Source organism: Dermacentor andersoni, chromosome 11 (assembly GCF_023375885.2).
Source record: "Dermacentor andersoni chromosome 11, qqDerAnde1_hic_scaffold, whole genome shotgun sequence".
NCBI classification, from domain to species: Eukaryota; Metazoa; Arthropoda; class Arachnida; order Ixodida; family Ixodidae; genus Dermacentor; species Dermacentor andersoni.
In genome coordinates this window covers 74,237,847-74,262,561 of record NC_092824.1, presented here as the reverse complement: position 1 = coordinate 74,262,561, position 24,715 = coordinate 74,237,847, and the positions used below count along the sequence as shown (strand labels likewise).

Below are 24,715 nucleotides of genomic sequence, written 5' to 3'. Positions count from 1 at the left end.
GTTATAGAGGAATCTCTTGTTCACCGGATGAATCTGAGAATGCCTGTCTTACGTGTTACGCATATGCGCAACACCTGCCGAATGAAAACAGCGGTGGCTATTGGCCCATACCCGTTCGGCCATTGTTCTCCTTGCCAGCGTTAGTACACGCGCACGCGTGCAGGCGAAGAGATCCGCCACTTGGCACGTGTCAATGACTGCGTGACACGCGTCAACGGCGGGCCCTGCATACGTTGTTTCGCGTTTGATGCTCCGCTTGTGTTGTTGGCCATGGCCCACCTTCTCCGCCGCTGTGCGCGACCACAACAGCCGCAACATCTGTGCGCCGCCCTTCATCAGAAACGGATGCGGCGGAAGTTCAATCGTTGCAGATATTTGCTTCTGCCCAGCCTTTCAGTGCGAGCCGGCTGTAAGAATCGCTGCTGCACGGTGCTTTGGAGTGCGAGCCGAAGTTGCCGTCGTGACGGCGTGGACGAAGCTACATGTGCCCAACAGTGGGTAAGTTTGATTGATTCGATCATGGGGTGTGGCGCTCTAACTTTGGCAATGAGAGACGCCGTAGGTATAAGACTAGGGAATTGTTTTCAGCACATGTGGTACTTCACTAGGCGCCTCAGTGCATGTTTAGCTAGCTAGCGTTTCGTCGTATTTCCGATCCATCGTGAATGTAACCGAAGTGGCGGGAGTCGAATCCACGACCTTGTGCTCGGCCGCAGAACGCCATAACCCCTATGCCACCACGGCGACTAGTGCGTAAGTTTACAATAGTGGAGTAAGCTCGACTTACGCTTTACCTTGTTGTCGAGCTTCACTGTGCCGTGTGGGCTGTAACACAGCCTGTAACTCAGTCATAAGTTGCACGAAAAGGCTATGGCTAAATTCGGTGTTTTCTCAGTAGGTGAAGCTACAGAAACGTCCACTCTACACGACTTGTTTAAACGCGATTACACTTGGCAAACCGTAACCTTCACAAGCCTTTATCTGTCATAACAGTTGGACTGTTATTCACTTTGTTTGGTAAAAATTGCACTGTTTCTACATAAATCGTTACGCATATCACGTCGTGGCATATGTTGTGTAACGAATAAGAGATACGGAATAATCGCTACGGAAACTTTAAGGGAAATTACGGGAATTTATTGGTTCTATGGAGGCAGGTTTGTGGATAAAGTATGCGACAGTAACACGGAACGAGGCAGACACTAGTGCTATTTAACAGACTCACCAATTACTCGTCTGCAATGTTTCAACCCAACACCATATCAGAATGCGCTAATCAAGAGCACAAGAAAAGATGGCTTCGACCCACAAGTCAGATTGTAAGTGCTGTGATATCCTCTGTGTGTGTCCAACGTAAAAGCTTGGATACGTTATTTGTATAGAACTAATGCCAGTGTTCCCTATACACCTTCATATTACCGACCTTTGCTAGCTTCTACATATGACGACCCCAACGTTCTAACCACAAATTTATTTCCAGAGCATGGTGACGTAATTTCTTCTATGAGGGCTTGTGGTTGATATGTGCTTTACTAATAAAACGTCAGACAAATCAAACGACTCACCAACCGAGGACCACGCCACCACTCCGGCATCAAACACCGAAAGTTGGACAAACAGAGACATATCTATACGCGTAATATCATCGCAAGGAGTCAACGGCGCGTACGCTCTGTACGGTACGCATACGCTTTGATCGGAACGGGCCTTGTTCCCCTTTGATGACAGATCGATGCCAGCACCCGTTGTGCCCAGAACGTCATTGTCGTGGAGGCCGATCATTGCACAACTGAATTGTTGCAGACGCTTTGATACAGGAAGAGACTAGAGCACACCAGAAACAGCAAGTAGTTTAAGTTTACAATGACGAACTCTAAGAAATGTATTTTTTTAAGTCTTTCCAGTTTGATGGAAGGCAACAACTCGTTGTTGCTTGTTTCAATTGATTGATTCATTGTGCTACTGTTGCGTCTTCACCCTACTTGATTGAATAATGCATTGTATTATTGTTGTGTTTAAACACCCTGCTTGGACCTGATCTAGGTTTGCAGTATGAAATAAATAAAAAAAAGACGTACTGCCTAATTATAACGCGCTTTCTAATAAATGACCTAGATATTTTTGGTAACCTTGTAGAACTCTAACATCCACCGTTTAGTACATATCACGAAAGTGCGGACTTGATGTGATGCACCTTACCACAGCGCTTGGTTGTGGCGCTTGCGGCCTAAAAATATTGGAGAAATGGCACAAATAAATGTAGGGATTCGGGGGAAATGTTAAATGGTCTGTGAAAGTTTAGATAGTATCTGCACGCTTTGAGGAAATTCCCAAAGACTGTAAACACTGAACAAAAAATTCACAACGTACACTGTGCTAGACTCTTAAAAGCGACTCATGGCTAACTTATCTTCCTGGCAAGTTTAGTATAGTCAGGCTTAGAAAGAGTACTAGTGTTTGATAGCACTGGCACCTTTCTGCGAACCAGTGCAGTTGACTGACAATGATTCAGCCGGCACTTGCAGCTAGAGCGCTAGCAAAGTGAAAGCCGCACATTAAAGAGTTTTCTTTAACAGTGGACTGCACTGTATAGACTGCATATTACTGCAGCGTTATAATGGCACAGATAGTTTCCTTTCTATAGGCCGTGTAAGTGTGGCGGTCCGGGGAGCGAATTGCTCTCGTATGTCCGTACCTTTTCATTCCACGAACACGTGGCCCTTTGAGTTCATTGCTCAGTTCAGCAACGTCGTCTGTCGCAAGAATTAAAACAGAATGGGGGACAGGCGGTTGCGCACATACTGCGGTTTCTAGATCTCTTTAAGAAGAGGAATTCACCACGTTTGTGCAGGCTTGCTAGTTGGTTGGCGCGCTTTAATTCTAGCTACTGTAACTCGAACTGAATGCGAGAGACGGTGAAAATCACTGAATATGTGGCCTTTAACCGGTCACGTTTTGTGCACTCGGGTTCCATATCCATTTTACATGTGGGTTTAAACTTAGCGTAAAACTATTCACTGCACTCTTTGACGACTGAGCTTAAAAGCAAACTTCATTTCAGCGGCGGTGAGTCAGTGGCTGTCCCACACCACTCAGAGATGGACGCCGTGCGTTTCTTGCGGTCCGTTGTCGCCCCATTACATGGGAGAAGTAATATACACGGGGTGATATTCACGATGACATATTTCTCAACATCGCTAAACCTGCGTGAGAGGTGCCCTTTTTGAACTTCAGTCAACTGACCCAGGAAAGGATCGTTCATAACCTGTTTCTCATTTGGATGTTGTTCTTCTTTTTCGTTTTTAGGCACTCCCCAAACGGTAACAATGAGAAAAGTCTCCACAGCTTCCGTCTTCCTTGCCCTCGTTGCAGCAGCACAAGGTCAGTACCGGTGTGATATGTTTGACTATTACAGGATAAAGATTGTTATAATATATATATTTTGAGTGATGCATAAACTTTTTGTACTTATAGGAAACATAAACGATATGTTATTTCGAGTATGTTGTAACATTGGCAATAGTAATTGTTCCTTCTTATTACCTCACGCAGCTGTCGCTTTAGCAAAATTCATAAGTTCCTGCGACTGTGAACTGAGGTGCTACAACGGCAGCAGGTCCTCCCACTGAATTCTGCCATCTTAAATAGTTTCCTTGTTCTTTAAATTTCAAACCTACCTTTTCAAAAACAACTTGATCACGCTGCCGAAAATGTTGTCCTAATTCATTGTAGTTCTGCTTATTGTGTCCTAGGAAAATGCGCGCACAGAAACTCCCAATCTCAGAATGACAAGTACGCACGATGTACAAAAAAGCCCCCAAATGCAATGTAGAGGGACAGCTGAATGGTGTGCGCCGTATTCTCAGAACTGCTCATTGTTGCGGGGCCATAGTTGAGCTTGCCAGCTGAGGTTACCGCAGGGCCGTAGGTTACATGGCCCGTTGAGGCTACGCGCTAAGTTTTGTTTTTCTTCATAAGATGAGCGCAAAGGCTGACGACGGCAAGGTGGTCTTCCATTGATGGCCCTACAAGACCACTCACAGCCTTATACGTAGCCTTCAAATCGACGCCTTAGGAGGGTTCCTTTTGATAAACAGGAAATGATATCGGAGTCCATACTTTATCTGGCTGCGTTCAACGGAAGCGATTATAGGAGCTAAGAAAGAGCCACAGACGTGGCTTTCTAGACCCCACTATAGATGAACAGGTTTCTCTCAAACTTCAACCTGCAGCCTTTTTGGCCTGACCTTTCTTCTTGCCTTGTTGTTGATGAGGGATAAATTGAAGTAAACTGAAATTAAATTCAGCAGAACGAATGAGCACAGCAAATTTTATTAGGCTGCCCTAGTAGGAAAAAACCATGACGTCCGTAGTTGCCTGATGACCGCAGCATTAGGCCAAGCGTCTAATATAGCTTCATAGAAGGTAGAGATTGTTTACTCCTAATAGACGCTGGAAAATAGTCGCTGACGCAATTGCCAGGGGAAAACAAACAGCACTTGATTTTTAGACAATGACATAGGCGGCCCTGACCCTTTAGATTGTCAGTATATCAAGTAAGGCTAAAGAATTGTCGAATAAAGACCCCATCAAATTATGTTCTAGGCACGAAAATTGACTGGTTTCATTGAGAGGATAGTTGAAACTTCAAACTGCGTTTCCAAATCAAGTCTCTTCTAATAATGGCTCTATGTTGTCTTTCTGTGGCAACAGTAATGCCTTAAGTAGTTTAATTCATGTGTTAAGCTTACATGATCTTCAATGTTATTGTGCACAAAATGTGGGGGAACACGGGCCGACACCATGTGCCGCTATTTGCCCAAGAATATTTTGCACAGTATGTATATACACTTCGAAAAAAAGAAATAAACTGAAACGACTTGAAGCTTCAGAAAAGCCCGGTTGGGTGCAGCAACTAAAAATGGAAATGCAGTCGTAATGAAATCAGCAATAGGCCACCTTTGCTTCGTCAGGGACGGCGAGTGGCTAAGAATAATTTCTAGCGTGCTTTACCATTTGCTCAAAACAGACTCATCTAGTATAAATGTACGTCAGAAGCCAGAATGTGCTGCCTCGTAGCTTTTGCGAGGAGTCCACCATTTGTATAACAAGTTTCAAGTCATGAAATACTGCACGTATCTGAGGCTGTTTAGGGGAAAAAACTACCTCGTGGTTTGAAAGAACATTCGAAGACCGAAGGTAGCTAAAAAGAACTGTCAACAGGTCTAGACCTGCCATGTAGAGGCATTAAAAAAAAGAAAGAAATCTTTTTTTCCGAAACACACAGACATCATATTTACTGAAACAGCGCGAGCTACTGTGTATCACGCACGCCAGGTGAAAATCACATGGCAAAGTATTTCAAAGCATTGGTGTGCTGTTCCTATTTCTGTTCATTCACGCGGCACACAAGCGATTTTGCCTCATGGTTTCAGCGCAGTAAACGACTTGCTCACTTGAGCCTGTATCCTAGTTTGGCGTCCTATCTCCTCTTTGAGCTTCGGATATAGCCCATTGTGCACTAAAGTCCAAAGTGCAAACACTTCGTTTAGCGCAGTTCGTCTTTATGTTCTCGAAAATGGAAACAACGCGACAAGACGAGGACTGAGAGAAAGCAGACAACACCAGCGCTGACTAACAACATCCTCTTTATGGCAACAGGGCAATATACCGGCCGGATGTTCAAAATTAGGTTTTATGGTGTTCTAAAAATTAGGCAATAGGAGGCACACGAAGACCACCTGTGCAAATAAGTTATGTGGCGAGGGGGACACAAAGATGATAATTATCGCGGTTGTCTAGTTAACTTATTTCTCTCATTTATTCTCTTGATAAGTGGTCATTGTGACGAAATGTAACCACCCACATTTATTGTCTAGGTCGATGGTTATTTGTCTTGATCGGATGGTCATTATTTTTTAGTCGTAATGGAGGGGTCGATGGCCTTGTGGTCGCAGTGGTACACACTGATCGGTTGGGGTGCAATGTTCGACACGTTCTTAAGCAGAGTCATATCTATGAACGACCAATGGCTCACACTAAGTAAAACGCGCTGCTCGGCATCTACTGATTTTATTAATGTGCTCCAGCGTGGACGACTACCCTCAACTAGGGGAGCCGGAGGAATGTAGCCACGCACGTGATTGGAGTGCTGCTGCCCCGACGAGCCGGCAGACAAGAGGCACACGTGACATTTCGAAGGGACCGTTCACCGGCGCAAAGTAGACGTGCGCGACATACCCTACACCCTATAGGAGAGCGGAAGGAATCTAGGCACGCATGGGCTTGGAACGACGACAATGAGACTTCGTCGAGTTTTTGCTCGCGCACATGAAAATTTCATGGCAAACTAGTCCTAAACAGCATCGCAGTAAAACTGAAGCTGGTCGTCTCAGCGCACTGAAAACGCTAAAGAAGAACATAAATGCTTCTTTGCTCGCGTGTATTAAAACTGCATCCCTACTACTATAGTCCACATTTCCCCTCACCCAGAATCGAGGCGGGCACTTTCGTGGCTCTCATTCTACCTTTTCCTTCTTTTTCAGTTTTCAAGTTCTGTAAAGCGTAAACGCGGTGCGAATGTGCTTATGACAACAACTTGCGGACTGTTCGCCATTTTCGCACTGCAGGATACGGATGGAACCCCGACCGTTCACGGCCCGTACCGTCGGCGTCAGACATGGACGACTGCTGCCGCGGTCCCACCGGCTGCTGCCGCGAAGGTTACCGCTGCGAGCCCAATTACCGGACGTGCGTGCGTGTGGGTGTAGAACCAAGACCAGGCGGAACTTCTAAAGTGCTCATAGTACCCGTCGGAACGAGGCGCCACCAAGGAACTGCGGTCTCCGGTGCGTACTCTTAGCAGGCGCCTTCAGCAGCGTGGAAGCAAGGTCAAATATCCAAGCTTCCTGGTGATTCAAGTAGAATTTACGTAAAATGTTTACACACAATCTGTCCGCCTCTCCAGGAACAAAAATTTCTGTGGGGTCTCAATCTGATGTTTGACGACACTTCCGGACATGTGTGCCACATAGGGCTCTAAAAATTCTGAAGTTATACTCTAGATCAAACGATAATTGCCGGAGGAACGCACTAGACTTGAAATTTCAGGCTGAAGAATAAGGAGGGGACCTTAAGTTATAATGGTTCATGTATTCCGAGAACGTTTGTGTCTGCAGTGCCTGCTTAATGTGTTACCGCTGTACTGCGAATTTTGGATATTCTGTCGAGTGGAACACAAGTAACCTTTTTTTTTTTGCTATGGCAAGCGCGACAGTGCCTGACGCGTATTATTCGTTCTATTCTGAAAGGTTAGGCTTGGCTGAGTAGGTGCTGTAGTTAGTCAATTTTAAAACCTCCCGCTGCTGAGCAGTCGCACACTTGCGAGCACGTGCTGTTCTAATGAATTACGCAACGACACCGGACACAGCTGCAGTACCCGCCTTGGTAGCTTAATGGCTACGGCATGAGGCTGAAAAACACGAGGTGGTGGGAACAAATCGCGGCCGCGGCGGATGCATTTCTATGGAGGCGAAATGCAAAAGACGCCCGCAGACCGTGCAGTGGGTGCACGTTACAGAAAGACCCAGGTGGTCGTAGTTAATCCGCAGTCCGCCATTACGCCATGCCTGATAATGAGATCGTGGTTTTGGCACGTAAAACCCCACGATTTGATTTATTGCAACAGCTTCAGCGTTCGCGCTGGTGTGAAGGCACGTCGCTTGGTGCATCACGGACAAGTGAGCAGGTGTCGACGATGCCTAACTGCCCGCCTGTGAATGAGATGCGTTACTGGGTGGAGATTTCATTGTATGGAGGTCAACCTGTCAAACCGCACAATTGTTCCATTGCAGTGGTGAGGGAAGTAATAGGTACTTAAAGAGGGCTAAGGGCTGTCCCATTGCTACACCAGGAAGCAGTGGGCACTAAGGCTGGAATATGGTTCCCCCATTCACACACGGACAGGGTACGGGTGTCGATGGAGACAAGATGCACGTGCGGACCATGACGCATTGAATTCCCCATTAATTTGCAAACTGCGTGGAATATTACCCGGCCTATAACAAGTTGTGCTGTAATGAAAGCGAATGAGTCAAGCAAGGAAAGGAATGCAAGCAGTTAACTTACAGCGCTGAAGAATACTTGTGAGGCAAGAAGAGGTAAATAAGGAACCCCGAAGTAAACGGAAGCATGTGAAGTGGATGCAGGAAGGAAGCTATGCCGCTTATTCTAGATGGGGCCGGAAGAAAAAGTTATATTTATATATATAGGCTATATTTTGCACGTAGAGATCAGCCAACAATTTAATATCGCTTGTGTACTCATAATCAAGGTCATCAGAAGAAACAGCGGGATAGGTTCAAGTGGTTCGTGGAACCCTATCTCAGATCCGTCTTAGGTGGGTCATACACCAGTATGAACGGATTAAATTAATTACCTTGTCTGACTTTGAGGGGGAAAACGTAAGCCCTCGATATAAAGCTTAGCATTTCAATGCAGCAAGCGCTCACCAACGGCTTCTGTAGTGACTCCTGATTATGAAAGGCCAAGTTGGTCATAGAGGACACACGTCTCCATTTGCGCTTGCATTGAGAAATAAAAGTACAGTAAAAAAATTTGTTTACTCGGGAAGCAGTTCTATATATACCGAGCAAGTTCAAGAAGAATGTTTCTCGATGTTTTCAGCCCTTATATACAAAACGTATCCTCGCTAAGAGCTAACTGCTGTGTTTCTCTTTGTTTCATTCCTCTTACCCACGTCCACGATATCAAACAGCACAGTTAACCATCAAGCCTTTCGATTCCATCCCCAGCTCTTCTCCTTTCCAGTAGTTCAGGTGCTCGCCCACTTTAGTCATGAGAGTGATAATGAGACCACCACCCCGAAGACGGCTGTTCGTGAGTGGCACATCCGCGAGCTTGTCATGTTGTTGCTGATTGCATACTGGGAAAAAGGAGACAGCACAAAAAAAAGACAAAGACACGAGAGAACGATTTGCACACAGCGCTGTTGTAAGCCAGTCTTTTTGTGCTGGTGTCCTTTTTCCAATGAATCCCCAACAAGCCCAGGCTTCCACGCTAATGTATACTGGGACCGCCTCTCAAGTTTGATGAGCAGAAATTATTATAACTAAAATTCGACCTTCACCTTCGGCTACACAGGCGGAACTACGGGAGGCTGTGGTGGAGGTGGAGGCCACTACTGCTGGGACCACGAGCGCTGCTGTCACATATCGCAGTCGGGGGCCCACCTGCCCACCAGCGTCCACCCGACAACTTCGTGCTGCACGCGAAGCAGCAGCCGCCAGTGTCCGAGAATCCGCGGCTGTCACAGCCCATTCGGCGTCAACTCGCCCTCCGGCGTTTACAACCAACCCGGCTATCGGCCCTCGTCAGCGTACCAGAATCCGCCTGCATTCAATTGGGACCGCGAACAGCTGATGATGCAGAGGCACACGCTGGTACCTTCCCCGGCGTCAGCTTTGCTGCCGTCATGCGTCGTCTTGCTGGCTTTGGTCTATCTTCTGTTCTGTAGCGGGAGCTGATCCCGGTGAACGCTCGGCGAGATCTAACGTTCATATTTAAGACCTATTTATGGGCTCAGATAGAAATGTTTTTTTTTTTTTTTACGTTCTCTCGCATCGCGAAGTGTACGTGAGAAATAACATTTATACAGCGCCTCTGTCATCATAATGTGTTTGGCTACCCATTTTTCCAACTTTCTCCTATATCGCAAAAACCTTGTGTTAAATAATGTGTTTCAGATCGCTGTGTTTCATTATATAAGCAACCATGCCTCTCGCAAAGACAAAATCTATAAAAGAAATCTTGATACAAAAAGAGTGCGCAATATCGCAATCCTTTTTTTCAATAACTACGAGCGGCTTATGTTATCATCATCATCAAAAAGAACATCATCATTACTGTATACATTGTAGAACGAAGGCCTCTCTCCCAGCGGTCTCTAATTACCCCTGCCTTGCGTTAACTGATTACATTCACTATACATCCAAATTGCCTAATCTCGTCAAATAAGCTTATTCGCTGCCATCGCTGATTGAGTTTCGTTTTCTTGACACCCATTCCGGTTGCTCTAAACGCGCGAATTATGACCGACTGTCAGAAAACGTTTGAAAGTTATTCAAATTCATGCCAAGAATCTGGAGACTCAACGGAAAGCAAGTCAGCATGGTAGAGTGACTAATCGTGCACATTGTAGGGAGACATCGCAATTTGCAGCGAAAATAAATATCTATTTATCCTATACTTAGCCATGCTATTTTTCTACACAAAAATTGAATAAATTTCTTGAATTACAATTTTCGATTGCTGCCGAAACACTCCGTGTGATGATAATGATGATTTATTGGTATCCCTCTGAAAGGGCGCAGTGACAAGCAGTCATCTAGCCTGCTTGAGTTAATCAGGTATGCTTTACACGCTTTTTATTCTAGCACTCTTGCATACGTCTTGTAAATCGCTTTTTTCCCTTCCTCAGAACATCTTTATCTGCCTTGTATCATTACCTACGCCTGTAACGACTCCGGCCGTATCGATGTCGTCCCAGATTTTTTTCCGCCAATACCCTAAACGTCTCTTGGTAACCTCAACTGCTGACCGGTTGATGCTTCCGACCACTTTAAATTCATACGCTTCGGCTCTCACTGGGCGAATCCCTTCGCATTCCATTAAGATTTACTGAGAGGTCTCCGGATTTTTCCTGCAGCAAACACATGCCTCATCTTGTTGCGAATATTTTCTCCGGTGTGCTTTTGCCCTTAGGCAACTAGTTCTAAGCTCAACTAGCAAGGCACTGCCCATTGTGTTTGCCTTCTGGTTTCTTTCATCCTATTCTTGTAAATCTCCATGGTCTTCTTTCTTCTATTGATTGCATCCAATTGGCTATCTCTGTTTCTCTCACTTCCTTTTTGATGACTCGTGCTTGTCCGTTTGCACTTTCAGTTACCCCGTGCGTGGCTTTCAACTCACTGTACCTCTTCATCCACTCCGTGTGCAGGTTTGTCGGGTAGAGATAATTGTGCGCTATAGCCGCGCATTTATTTTGATCCACGTTCCTGTAAGTCTTTCCTCAGAACTAAATTTACTCTGTGGTTCTCGGACATCAGAAGAGGCCGTACCCATTTCACCCTGCACTGCGTCATTTGTGATATCACCGTGGGTTCCCAAAGCCAACCAGCCTACTGAACTTTGGTTAACTTCGAACCAGGATAAGTCATCCAATTTTAAGCACAGAATTGCATTTGCGAACGGTAGCGCCGGCGCCATTACTCCTTTCCAGACTTCACGCACCACCCATATTTATTGTGGTCCAAAAGTACTCTACGTTTCATTATTACTGCTTTCCGCTTCGTCTCTATTTGCAGATTATCTTGGTGGGTGGTTAAGCATTTCCTTAGGTATTTATTTCGCTGAAGTATTTTGGCACTGAAGTGTTTATATTGCTTGACTATGAGTAGCACTTGCTGTTGTTACCACGTAATTACTCGTATCATCATTAAAAATTATAATTGCCGATCTCTCTAAGCTAACCTAATGCCTAGATATGTCGCTACTTCCCACATATATTCGCAAGCGTCTGTCAATCTCCTGCATTGTCCGCTGGTAGCATTATGGTTGCCGCATGCACCAATGCGGGGACCTTCTGTTGCACCATTTGCCCATTACGAATGTTGGATAAATCAAACTCTAATTCACTGTTTTCCCGTCGTCTTTCTGCGCCCATAGAATAAAGCGGGAACAACTATGGAAAAAGAGGACATCCTTGCTTCAGTTCTTGGTGAATTTCCACGCCTTCACAACATTTTCGCCATCCCAAACAGTTTTCGGCCTTTCCATACAATTCTCATACACGCCTAATGTACCATCGAAGTACTGCCTTCACCAAAGTTGTGGTCTGTAGCTGTACATTTCACTCAAGACGTAAAATGAAGGCACTTTAGTCAAGCCCAGTGTTCAATTTACTCTAGGCCTGATGTTCGTGGTGTATTTTTTGCTATAAATGGTCAGAGACGGCAAAATTAAGTCCCGAGCACAAATGTGTGCGTTCTAACTGAAGGGAACAACACAAGACAACCTATCTACTCTGCAGTACATGACGTGCCAAACCCACACTACCAGCCTCTTCCTAATTACATATTGAATATCAACTGCACGTAACCATTTGAGCTCTAAACCACAGTCTTTGTCCTCTTAGCGTTACATATACGCAATATTCCGATTCATGGCGGGTCGCGCGGTCATTGGTGTATTTTCAAGCTGTTTCATTATTTTCCACTCTGGAAGTCTGTAGAACAGTACGAGTAAAATAGAATGGTTATATATATATATATATATATATATATATATATATATATATATATATATATATATATATATATATATATATATATATATATATATATATATATATATATATACATAACTGTCAGCTGCCATTCGTGACTTGCGCCGGAGCAACTTGTCATGTAATTTGCGTCATTTACTTATTTTAGAGAACGTTTCTATGCGCATGTATGTGTTGGCGCGTCATAATGAAACGAAATCAAGAAATGGATTAGATGTAGGAGACCCCGATATTCAATGTATTTCTCCCGCTCAGTCCGTGCAAAGACAGTCGCAGCGAAGAGTACCTAGATTAATGTGCCCTAAGCTGTAATTCCGACAGAACTTAAGGAGTGCCGGAGCGCCGAACAGAATGCCCAGGACGCGGCCGTTGCCCATTCTGTATCTTTGATTCGGTGCATGTAATCTGCAAACCGATGGCCTATTTCCCTTGCGTATATAATCTCCGGTCGCGAAGTACCCACCCAGTTTTAACAAAGAATCAAGATGATCTCCTTTCCGGACATTTAATACACGATCCGGTTACCTACTCCATTATTACCTCCCGTGTAGCTCGACTACATTGAGAGAAAGGCGTATATACGTGTACTATAATCCGACCTTGCCGCGAATGAATTAGATCTCCCGCGTCTCCTGCCGGGCTATATTGCACCCGTGGACACCAGCGGGTAAACGAGGATCGCTGTTGCGTAGTGCCATCACGTCCCGTGCAAGCACGTCTGATTCTCGACGGCATGATTCCAACATAAGTGACATGGGAGTGACTGTTTAGCAACACTGCGCACGTCTGTAGCACACCACGCTGTGAACGCGTCGAAGAAAGCACCGAAGCTGTGTTCCGAGACACCCACACATTATGCCTATAAAGCTCACGTGTCATCTTTCGCCGGAAGATGTGAAAACAAGCGAATAACACACATCGGAAGCTACTCCTTGAGGTATATGATGTACAATAAGTAGTTTGGGTCATGCGGACCTTGAAGACAAGCTTTAACTGCTGCGTACAGGCAGCGTCGCATTATGTGCTAAATTTCATATTTCGTGTCTGATGGTTTTATGTCGTATCTCGTTCTATCATCTTCATTTCTGTCGAGTTCTTAGCGTAGTACATCGTACCAAGCCGAATCTACCCGGGCTAAACACCCTGCCTTATAATCTTTTCTACATACTCTTCCTGAACGTTTCAGCACATCAACTGACAACATGCATGAACTGCTATGTAACCTCAATATTGAATGCTATGACGAATAATGAAGCTTCCCTAGCAGTTTGCGTTCCACTTGCGAGCAATAGTAAAAACAGAGATACACAAAATAGCACACCCACTTAAGCAATTCCGCAATTATAGTGGGTTATAGATGTTGAGTTTACCTTAACCTCGGACGAAGATTGACATAAAAAAATTAAATTATGGGGTTTTACGTGCCAAAACCACTTTCTGATTATGAGGCACGCCGTAATGGAGGACTCCGGAAATTTTTACCACCTGAGGTTCTTTACCGTGCACTTAAATCTAAGTACACGGGTGTGTTCACATTTGGCCCCCATCAATATGCGGCCGCCCTGGCGAAGATTGATATAGGTTTTTTAAAAAATGTAGTTATGTTATTCCAGTTTAACTGTGTCAATTACTGTTTTGTTAAGCATGATGGTATCACCGAAACCAGCAACGATGTCAAACTCTCTTGCATACAACGCTTAATATAAAAAAAAACTGAATGTGGGCCGCCACATCAGAAAAATCTCCAACACTATAGCGAAGAACCTTGGATGCTGAAAATTCTGTTGCTATGCAGACGTCACACGAGGGTTTTACGTAAACTGTCATGGATGTTAAACCATCCATGGAGAAGTGTGCAGTGTTTGTAAATCGTCTAGCCGCCGTACATCAACAAAAAGGTTCTACGCTTCTGTACTGCCTTTTCTTTGGGCATGAATATACTAAGCTATTGTGGATCAGGTGAAGACGTTCTAAGAATCTCTACACATTTCTATGCGGTCTACCTGAACTTGACGAACGTGGTGACGAACGTGTAAAAATTAAAAAAAGGACGCTGGATGACGTGATGGAAGAAGCGCGATTACTCAAAAATGTACATGCATACGAAGGTAAAGTTCGTGGCAAAACAGTTGTCACGATACCTTGAGCCTAGGTTGCACGAACCTAGGGCTGATATAATAAAGTTGTTCTCTCGTAAGTGGTGGTTTTTTTTTCGCAAGTGTCCTTAACACTTCGCTTACAACCAGTTAAAGCATAAGTATGTTTTTTGTCAATAGCGGCCCAGATGTCGATGTCTCACGTGCATTGTAAACTTGTCCGCTTTAGGTTCAGCTTAGGCAAGAACTGTGCGACTGCGACAAGTTTCGGAATCCTGGCCTTTCTTTAGGGAGCATTCTTTAACCTTGGCGTATTCCAGACATTGCAAGGAAGGCAATATATGTTGTTCCGGGAAATTCCTCATATATAGGCAGCAACACCGTATTGAAGGATGTTTGGTGAAACACTCGGATTCATATTGTAGAAAGGAGATGCCAGGCAAGATAACCAGCCGGCCAAGCACGCCGGCTGCAACACTAGTACCGTTAAAAAAAAAGAAAATAGAAACGTACGTATACTTGGGGACAACTTTCTCTAGCAATAAAAGGAAAGCTAAGGTGTGGAGTTTTTGTCCATGTTTTACCGTGATATGCATTCCGGCAGAGTTTGACGGCGCTTTCGTTTGTTGGAACAGATACTGGGCATGGAGGGGGGGGGGGGGGGGGCAATCGGTGTGGCTTTTTCGTGCGTCGGTTTGCCCGAAGCGAAAGAGAAAATAAGGTAAATAGGCAGAACTTACCACTCAGTGCTCTATTTTGCTTTGTTATGTTTTCTCCTCCTTTCTTACGCTAACGCGTATGAGAATATGAGACTATATTCAAGAACTTTCTTGCTTGTATTCGTATTGCCTAAATAGCTTTACCTTCAGTGCCACAGAAAGTTGTCCGCTAGTGTAAATACGCTCACTCCGGAAATATATGCCCCGAAGCGCATAATTCATTTAATAAATCGAGGCTTTCTATTTTTTTGCCCCGAGTACTTGGGATGTCTTGATCGGTTTTTCGCCAACTAAAGTGGGCCGATCCTGCAGACACGGCATAAATTTAGCCAATCACGGACGTGGTGTAATGAAAACTGGGCCGATCCTGAAAGTAGTGTAATGCGGCGAAGCGTGTTCAACGTAGATCTGCTGATTGGGCACTGCGCGTGTGGCCCTTTTGCCGGGCAAGCCCGCAATAGCAATGCTGCAAAACTCAGTGCGAAAGACGAGCGGACTTATAGCACTTAAGCATTTATAGCTTCAGCGAGGCTGCGCGTCACAGCGAAAACGGCGTGGGCATTCGATTAGCATAATTTTTATCGCGCTATACGCTATTACGAATTTTCTCAGACCTGAGAGAAAATTCGCACTGCCGCATTGTGCCGCGTATTCTCGCAATCCGTGAAAATTCACTCAAATATGCTAGCACAGACAGTGAGGTTCGCTTATTTGAACACTAAAACGGAATATATAGTTGAGCTGTACCATGCAAATTACGCTACCACGATACTAGAGCGGCAACTCTTACCGTGATGGGAGTTGTGGCAAGTCATAAAATGGGCAAGAACGAAAGGCGGGCGGGAAATCGTTGCTTAAGTCCTCGCACACTAACTTGCCATTACATATAGAACATCACCAGCCCCTGCATAGGTTTAGGTGAGTGTTTATTGGTTAGAAACAAAAAGGAAAACCAACGACTAAAACCAGCGAGATACTAGCAAATCCTCAGTGCCAAAACGACCGTAACTATATAAAATAGCCTGAGATCCGTCATCTCGCTCTAAGGTGCCGACGCTGCTTGGTCAAGAGCGGCGAGCTTAAAATAGTTGTAGTTCAGGGTTTATTATCTCTAAGTTATGGATTCTTGTCCTCGTCGGGGAAATGTAACAAAACCTCAGCTGGTTCGCCAGTTGTCAGAGCAGCAGTGATTCTATGAATGTGGCATTTCCGCTTTGAGTGCCGCGATCGCAGCTATCACTTCGATGGAGTAAATCGATTCCTTTTTGGCGAGATGAACGAGAGAAAAAGTGTTTATTAGGTTAAGATACCTTGAGAAAAACATACACGACAAAAATCAAGAGCCTAGAAGTCCTACCAGTACACGAGGACCATACGATCGGTAAACACTACGCCGACGAGGCAAGATTATTTGTGTGGACGCCTCAAGTGTAGGGAATCCGATAGCTGAGGAAGCAGCGAAGAGGACGGAAGAAGAGAAAGCTAGTGATTGACCGCGACACGGACGTTCCCTTTATCGTCCACCTTCGCGTGATTCTAGCGTATCAAGTTTTCGCTGTGGGAAACGAATACCAGTGTTGGGCGGGGATTTGCAGTACCAGGAAGCCTGTGCAAGCGAAGATAAATAGTTGTCCCATGCGGATACCTATACTGAGAACTTGCTCATGATACACTGAGAAGTGTGCTGTTTTGCATTGTGACACTAACAACGTGCAAGTCCAGCGTGTTGCTAGATATGTGCAGAATGACGAGGATATGGTATTGTTGGAGAAGAAGGCGTAGGAGCCTTGCTAGTTGCAGGCGCATCTCCAAGCCCCGTATTGAGGCAGCAGCATATCTAGTCTTGCTAGAACTCTAGGTGATTGTTTCGCCTGAGCACTACTTATCATCGAGGTACAGCCAGAATTGCATCGAGACACACGCGCGGAATATTAACGATGACGACGACAACGACGCTCATCCAGTGCGCAACATGTTCCTTGCCATGCACCCAACTAACCCTCTTACACGGCTCATTATTCACACATTACTTATGTATTGCGACGGAATTCGGGAAGAACCAAAACACCTGCTTCGCATAAATATCCAGTGTCACCTAGCGGGAAAAAGTATCACTTGCGCTTGTGCGCAAAACCATTGTATGTAAGCTTGAGCCCATTTCGGAAAACTTTACGTGATGTATCAAAATCTGGACACTAGTACAAGTAATGATCTATGTAACCAAGAGCTTGACAGTGCACACACGTCAGAGCAAAGTACGATTATCGCAGTACTTAACGTGTGGAAAGTGTGACTCAATAACTTCGAGTTATATTAGAGATTTCATCTTTTGCAGACGAAATTTTGTGCACGGCAATGGCATGCACGATGCTAGGCTTGACTAGTTGGTCGCATGATTTGGCCACGCATTCAGTAAACCAATTGGCTTGGTGAATTATGAACCCGAAACCTACTCCATATTATAAGGTGTCTCTCGCTTTATGACGCACTGTATCCTGCGCAAATGGGCTCCTAACGACCTTTGCCATGAACAGTGAAACACAGGGTACGTTTGCGATGCCCACGAGAAGATAACCAGCTTATTTTTTGGCAGGTTGCCGGCAGGGAAGAGTTTCATACGGCAAGAAATAATTTCTTTCCTGGCAGGCTCACAGGCCGCCAGCTCGCGACCTACCTCCCATTCATGTTGTCGCACTGACTGGTTCCATAACGATGAAACACGATGACTGCAAGGACGTCGACCACAAGACCACACATATGAATTATAAATGATATTTGCCGCCCTTGATAACTTTATTATCTTGTTGCGGAAAGGCTTTTATCGCCGTTTCGCGCTGCGACCTGTTCTTTGCCGAAACAAAGAAAGCTGAAGTCAGGACTTCTAGAGCACTCACGCAAGTAGAACGTTACAAGCTGCGGCCTCAAGTCAGTTAATAATTAACCAAATACAAACTTATTGATTCGCATGCTGAGCCTGTACTTGTCGCCAAGCATGACCACAGGGCTTACCGCCCTCAGAATGTAAGCTTTCGCCCTTTCATTTATATATCGATCACCAAGCATCTTAACGTCGCAAAAAAAAAAGACAATTTAGGAGTTGTTTCCCAACTTGTATTGGGCATATATCACAAACAGTGTCTTGTGACGACAAATTAAAGTTTTCTTGCAATGGTTTTGAACAATAACTATCGTTTGAATATTACTGAAACATTTTTATGGTCTCACTATGACCTATACTGGTTTTACCCATAGTTGCGTAGATTTCGCTTGATATCTCTGCTCTCCTGCTTGCAAGGGTTACTGTTAAATATACTTGCTTGGGAAGTCTCAACCGACTTGACACTGTGAGACGTAGGATTGTACAATGACACTGGGTAACACTACGAACGCCTCCGCAGACTGCGTGACAGTGCCCACAGAAACAGTTCGTGTGTGTGTGTGTGTGTGTGTGTGTGTGTGTGTGTGTGTGTGTGTGTGTGTGTGTGGTGTGTGTGTGTGTGTGTGTGTGTGTGTGTGTGTGTGTGTGTGTGTGTGTGTGTGTGTGTGTGTGTGTGTGTGTGTGTGTGTGTGTGTGTGTGTGTGTGTGTGTGTGTGTGTGTGTGTGTGTGTGTGTGTGTGTGTGTGTGTGTGTGTGTGTGTGTGTGTGTGTGTGTGTGTGTGTGTGTGTGTGTGTGTGTGTGTGTGTGTGTGTGTGTGTGTGTGTGTGTGTGTGTGTGTGTGTGTGTGTGTGTGTGTGTGTGTGTGTGTGTGTGTGTGTGTGTGTGTGTGTGTGTGTGTGTGTGTGTGTGTGTGTGTGTGTGTGTGTGTGTGTGTGTGTGTGTGTGTGTGTGTGTGTGTGTGTGTGTGTGTGTGTGTGTGTGTGTGTGTGTGTGTGTGTGTGTGTGTGTGTGTGTGTGTGTGTGTGTGTGTGTGTGTGTGTGTGTGTGTGTGTGTGTGTGTGTGTGTGTGTGTGTGTGTGTGTGTGTGTGTGTGTGTGTGTGTGTGTGTGTGTGTGTGTGTGTGTGTGTGTGTGTGTGTGTGTGTGTGTGTGTGTGTGTGTGTGTGTGTGTGTGTGTGTGTGTGTTCTCTTTTCTTAAATAATTTTCTCTTTCTCACTAGGGTATCCAACCGGAGATAATCTGGTTAACCTCCCTGTCTTACCTTTGCCGCCTTTCTGTCTCTCTCTCTCTCCAACCAACGCAACCCTGGAAAGCGGGACGCTTGGCCGGCGGTTGCTTCTGCACGTCGTGTCGACGTAAGGGAGTCTGGCGGTGGTGATCGATCCACGCACCTCCAGCAGCCAAGCCGGGCGTCCTGCCCACTAGGTCACGGCTGCGGTTAAGCACACTTACGATCAGTACTTTAGGTATCGGAACATCGGAAGCGGCACTAGCGCAGCTCTAGCTATGCCGGTTCTAATAAACTTATACTGATATTTTACCCCTCATAGCGCCCTCTCGCTATGACCATTATGTTTGTAGTAATGCATTCCTGAGATAGTACTGTTTTTAGAGCACTATCTCTCGGATATACTCCTCAATCACAAAAAGACGAATCGCACGACAACAGCTTTTGGAGACAGCCAAAAGAATACGCATCCATGACTGTGTACAGCTGCTGGCACAGATACAGGAGCGGACCGGAGATTTCCAAAAACCTTTCCGGGCCATGAAGAATAGCTGGCTATCCAGTGCAGGCGTCTAACTGTAATTAATTGAGTGTCGCAAAGCGTGGACGTTTCCAGGCAGTGACCCTTGGACAAAGGACGATGAACAAAGACGTTGTGCGTTGTGTGCCTACGACGAAAATAAGTGTGGTCCCCTTGAAGCTCTTGAAGAATGCTGCTGTCCACTGTGAGCGCAGGGTGCACGAGAGAAAACTTTTTGATGCCCTTAGCGTAGGATGACGAAAAATAGCCTGTTCATTCTTATATGTCAAGAAACCTCTTAATATGGCCGAGCTCCTCTTTTATCTCTACCTCTGAAGAAACCTTGCTGGACGCTGGCTCGAAAAGTTGGCGGATAAAGAAGACTGGGGTGGTGCTCAAGCAACAAAAAACTGCATTAGATCTATTTTAGAATGAATTAGTCGATAATATAAGGTTGTATGTGGTAATTGCGCATGCTGAGATTCTTTCTGATGTCGCCTCTAAAATGTCTGCAGCAGAAGAAACTTCTTTTAAAGTACGCTATCGGGCCAATGCTTGCAAAACACTTTTCTGTATTTCTTAGCATCATGCTCCTAAAATGAAGCACCAGATTCTAAATGCTAGTAATGGCATACACTCATCACAGTGTTAGAACTTCAGCTATTGAAGGTAACGTTCTAAAAGAAACTAAATTGAAGAGGTAAACGCACACGCCCTGCACAGTGGGCAATCAGGAATGTAGTTTGAGGCTCTGGGTTAATTTTTGCTAGATGACATGACATTAAGGCGACACTTTCAAGAAAACAGACTGTGCGAAGGGAACAAAATTGACTTGAATTTTTGGGTTTTACGTGCTAAACCACGATTTGATTATGAGCCACGCCGTAGTGGGGCACTCCGGAATAATTTTTACCACCTGGGGATCATTAACATGCCCCTAATGCACGGGATACGGTGTTTTTGAATTTTGTCCCCATCGGAATGCGGCCGCCGCGGACGAGATTCATTTCAGCAAAAAATTGCACGCATAGTGTAGCGCATTGAAGTATTATCGCAGAGTGGTAGGTGACGCTGCCTGCAAGACCTATACAAACCTTATATGTTTACTGATTAGGCATAAAAGCGTGATAAAGCAAAGCTCCTTCAAACATAGACCTCTTCAGGGTGGTTGCTCTATCGTTGCACAAGAAAGCAGCACTTACCCAAGAAAAAAATTCAGAAACAAAAGCAAATTTGATTTGAACTCGTTGTAGTGGGCATCTCTTTCATACTGCAGTAAGTTTGCATGCTTGTTACATTAAACCTGCTCATGAAGCGTGCCAGCAAAAATAACGCTCAACTTTATGCTCCTAAAAGTCCTTATCTCTTATGTTGGTTTGTCAATTTGTTGGTTAGCTACAATCAAATAATGAACGTTTGTCGTTCTGATATGTGTATACCCCAGTTTATTTTTAGATTATGTCACTATTCCCAAAATTTAAAGCGTGCAATTTCCATATTCACTAGGTACTCTGTTTCCCATCAATGACAAAAGAAATTTGCGAAAGGCTAAATTGTTTTCCCCGTTTTTTTTTTCGCCATTCCCTTGCAAATCAATCCATTGCGATTGCGTTTTCGACACACAAGCACTGCAATATGGAAATGTTGAAGACGCTTGAATTAAAAAGAACCTTAGGGCGTTGACATTGATGCGGTCAGGGGCGTACTGTCCGCGGGTTTCTCAGATCAAATTTGACGTCCACCTACCCTTCGCACTAAGCACAACCAGCGGATGAGCTAATGGGAATATCTTTAGAAATTTTGATGCCCCCTCGGTGCCCCCCCCCCCCCCCCCATCCGATATGTTTCCCTATCGGATCAGCGGGAGTTGAGCAAAAGACAGAAAGTTGGAAATGATGTAGGGACGCGGACGAGTCAGTCTAGAGAGAATAGGCACCGCACAATAATACCATTTCATGAGAAGAGTTCGTTGGATTATTTCTCGTTATTTTCTACTTCTTTTTTTTTTTGAGAAGACTGTTTCTCTTGCTCTTTCCCTCTCCTTCTTTAGGAAAGTTCCCGTACGCTCCTTACGCCATTGAGCACGAGACCCGCCGTGGTGTCCTAGTGACTGTGGCGCAGCGTTGCTGAGGTCAGGATCGCGGGGCGATACGCGACCGCGGGAGCCGCAATCTGAAGCGAACGGTTTGCAAAAGAATTGCATCATGCATTGGTTGTACGTTAAAGACTTAAGACTTAAAACGTTAAACTAAAGACTTAAAGACGTTAAAGACACTGGTTACACGTTAAATGTAATCAAAACATTCCGGAGCCCATTGCTGTGCGCCTCGTAATGATATCGTGTCTGTAACGTTTAAAACTCGATATATCATTTATTTGTCAAAGTCAGCGCGAGTCTGTAGGCGTTCATGCGGGAAATACTTCAGGTTTCGGTAATTGAGTTACACGTGAGTGAAGCGGGCACTCACGCAGAATGTGAAGAAAACAGAGTTGGCGGCACTTCATTTCGCTTCACGCGAGGCAATATATCAATATATCAGCGTGGATATTTCCCTATAAATTGGTGATGGAGTCGGTAGAGAGTATCCACTGTATCGACGCTCTCACCTTTGGCCGTTCTGGATGCTCGTTGTGACGTACTCGATGATGTCTTTACCGTTCTACCCAAGTCACAATTTTTTGTTACTGCGATAAATTATTCCACGAAATTTCTCCTTACTTTTTCTTTCTTTTCTTTTACTAATTCACCTTCAACATTTCTACTTGTTAGGTATAGGGCAATGTTACTTTACTAGACTATTTTCTCGAATTGTTAGTTGATAGGAGGAGGGAGTTTTGCAGGGCAAAGGCCTCTCCCATACTTCTCCAAGTACCCCGGTCATGTACTAATTGTGGCCATGTTGTCCCTGCAAACTTCTTACTCTCATCCGCCCACCTAACTTTCTGCCGCCCCCTGCTGCGCTTCCCTTCCCTAGGAATCTACTCTGTAACCCTTAATGACCATCGGTTATCTTCCCTCCTCATTACATGTCCTGCCCATGCCCATTTCCTTTTCTTGAATTCAACTAAGATGTCATTAACTCGCGTTTGTTCCCTCACCCAATCTGCTCCAATCTGCTCTTTTCTTATCCCTTAACGTTACGCCCATCATTCTTCTTTCCACAGCTCGTTGCGTCGTTCTCAATTTAAGTAAAACCCTTTTCGTAAGCCTACAGGTTTCTGCCCCGTACGTGAGTACTGATAAGACACAGCTGTTATACACTTTTCTCTTGAGGGATAATGGCGACCTGCTGTTCATCATCTGATGATCAATATATATATATATTAGTCAACATAGCAGATTTCGTGCTTGCTAATACGAAATTCCCAAATATTTATGAAACAGTTTGAAAGACTGTTGAAACAACTACGCGTGTTCCATGACTTTATCCTGACAGCGCATGCGCGTCTCCACGATTGTATGGCTTCTTGAATTTATCAAGAAACAGCCCGCGTACGCACTCTCGCTGTACTAAAGAGGTCAGCCTCTTCTCATAACGGCTTATTCGGCATAGGTGCTATCAATTTGACCCAGAGCGACAGATCGGAACCCCAAGAGAAATCATCTCGTTCTAAACTAAGGGCAAGGGCCGCTACGCTGTTGCTGTGTGATCGCACATCTTTCGCAAACGGAATTTCGGCAGGAAAACGATTGCCAATATTGACACAAAATAGCAAAAAAATAGAAATGAAGCACGATCTGCACCGTGACTTTTTGATTAACGGGGCACCAAGTTTCCCAACGGATCTTCGAAGCCTAGACTGTTTCTACTGAGGGCGCAAAACTTAACCCTCCCCCCCCCCCCCCCATCCGACAAACACTTCTCTACTTCTCTTGCTAGGGGAGTGTAACGACTTCTCATCGTGATTACTTACTCTGCCTACGACCAGTACGCTTGTTGAGAGCAAAAAAAAAAAACAAATATTATTTATTGAACAGTCAAAGCTCTTGTATACGCTCTCACAGGAAATGAGATGATAAACGATTTAAGGATTCTCAATAGCTTAGCCGGAGCTAGTTCGCGAATATTAAAGTAATGAGACACTGTTTGCTTAGCGTGTAATAAGAATAAATCATTCAGTGGGGGTGGAGGTAAAAAAAGCAGCATATATTTTATTAAACTTGGTAAAAGGCATAGTACACTGCAAGCTATATGCGGTTCTGTACACATGCTAAAGTTATCTGAGAAGATTAGTTGAAACGATACACATCAGTGTACCATTTATAACGAAGAGAGCTGCCTATTAGACACGAACATGGTAAAAAATATGGCTGCGGCTTAGCTCGGCTAGGCCCGGTTATGCAAGCGAAAGCTTATGATACTTGGTTCTTCTTAGCTCTTCTTATGAGTTGTGAACGTGAATGCATTAATGTCCAAGTGAACGCCACTGAGCGGTCCATCGAGTTTTACGCAGCGAATAATGTGCGATAGCGGTACGTAATGCCAGAGCCAGCAAGCGGCAGCAGGCTGCGGTGCTAACACCGCATGCCAGCGACGTCCTGCTCGACAAGAGACCGACGGATCAGCAGCGGGTAGCAATGCCGACAGGCGCGCGCTGCAGCTAAACCTAGTTGCTATGTGTAAAGATGTAATGGCTCCAGGATTTACATTTGGAAATGGTTTTTTGCTTGAAGTCAGGGCTACAATGAGGACTCGATAAAAGTTAAAGGTCAGCGGGACGCCTCGCATTGGGCGCTCACGGGAAGACAACTAATGAAGCCGCGCAGGGTGATATAGGCTGCACAAGTTTTGAATTATCGCAAGCTCAGAGCAAAACTGATTTTCAAGAACGACTGAGGAATATGTAAGAAAGTAAAAGGGTTGCGGAGAACGCATTGAACCCCGGGAGGAGAAAAGAGCTAGGATGC

General features: G+C 44.9%; 1 long non-coding RNA gene across 1 annotated transcript; it reads left to right on the top strand.

Annotated features, from left to right (window-relative positions):
- Positions 1-392: 392 nt before the first annotated feature.
- Positions 393-7,427, top strand: LOC126517978 (uncharacterized). Its single transcript, XR_011891101.1, has 3 exons — positions 393-498; positions 3,307-3,381; positions 6,630-7,427. It is a non-coding gene; the product is annotated as an uncharacterized lncRNA (long non-coding RNA).
- The last annotated feature ends 17,288 nt before the right edge of the window (positions 7,428-24,715 follow it).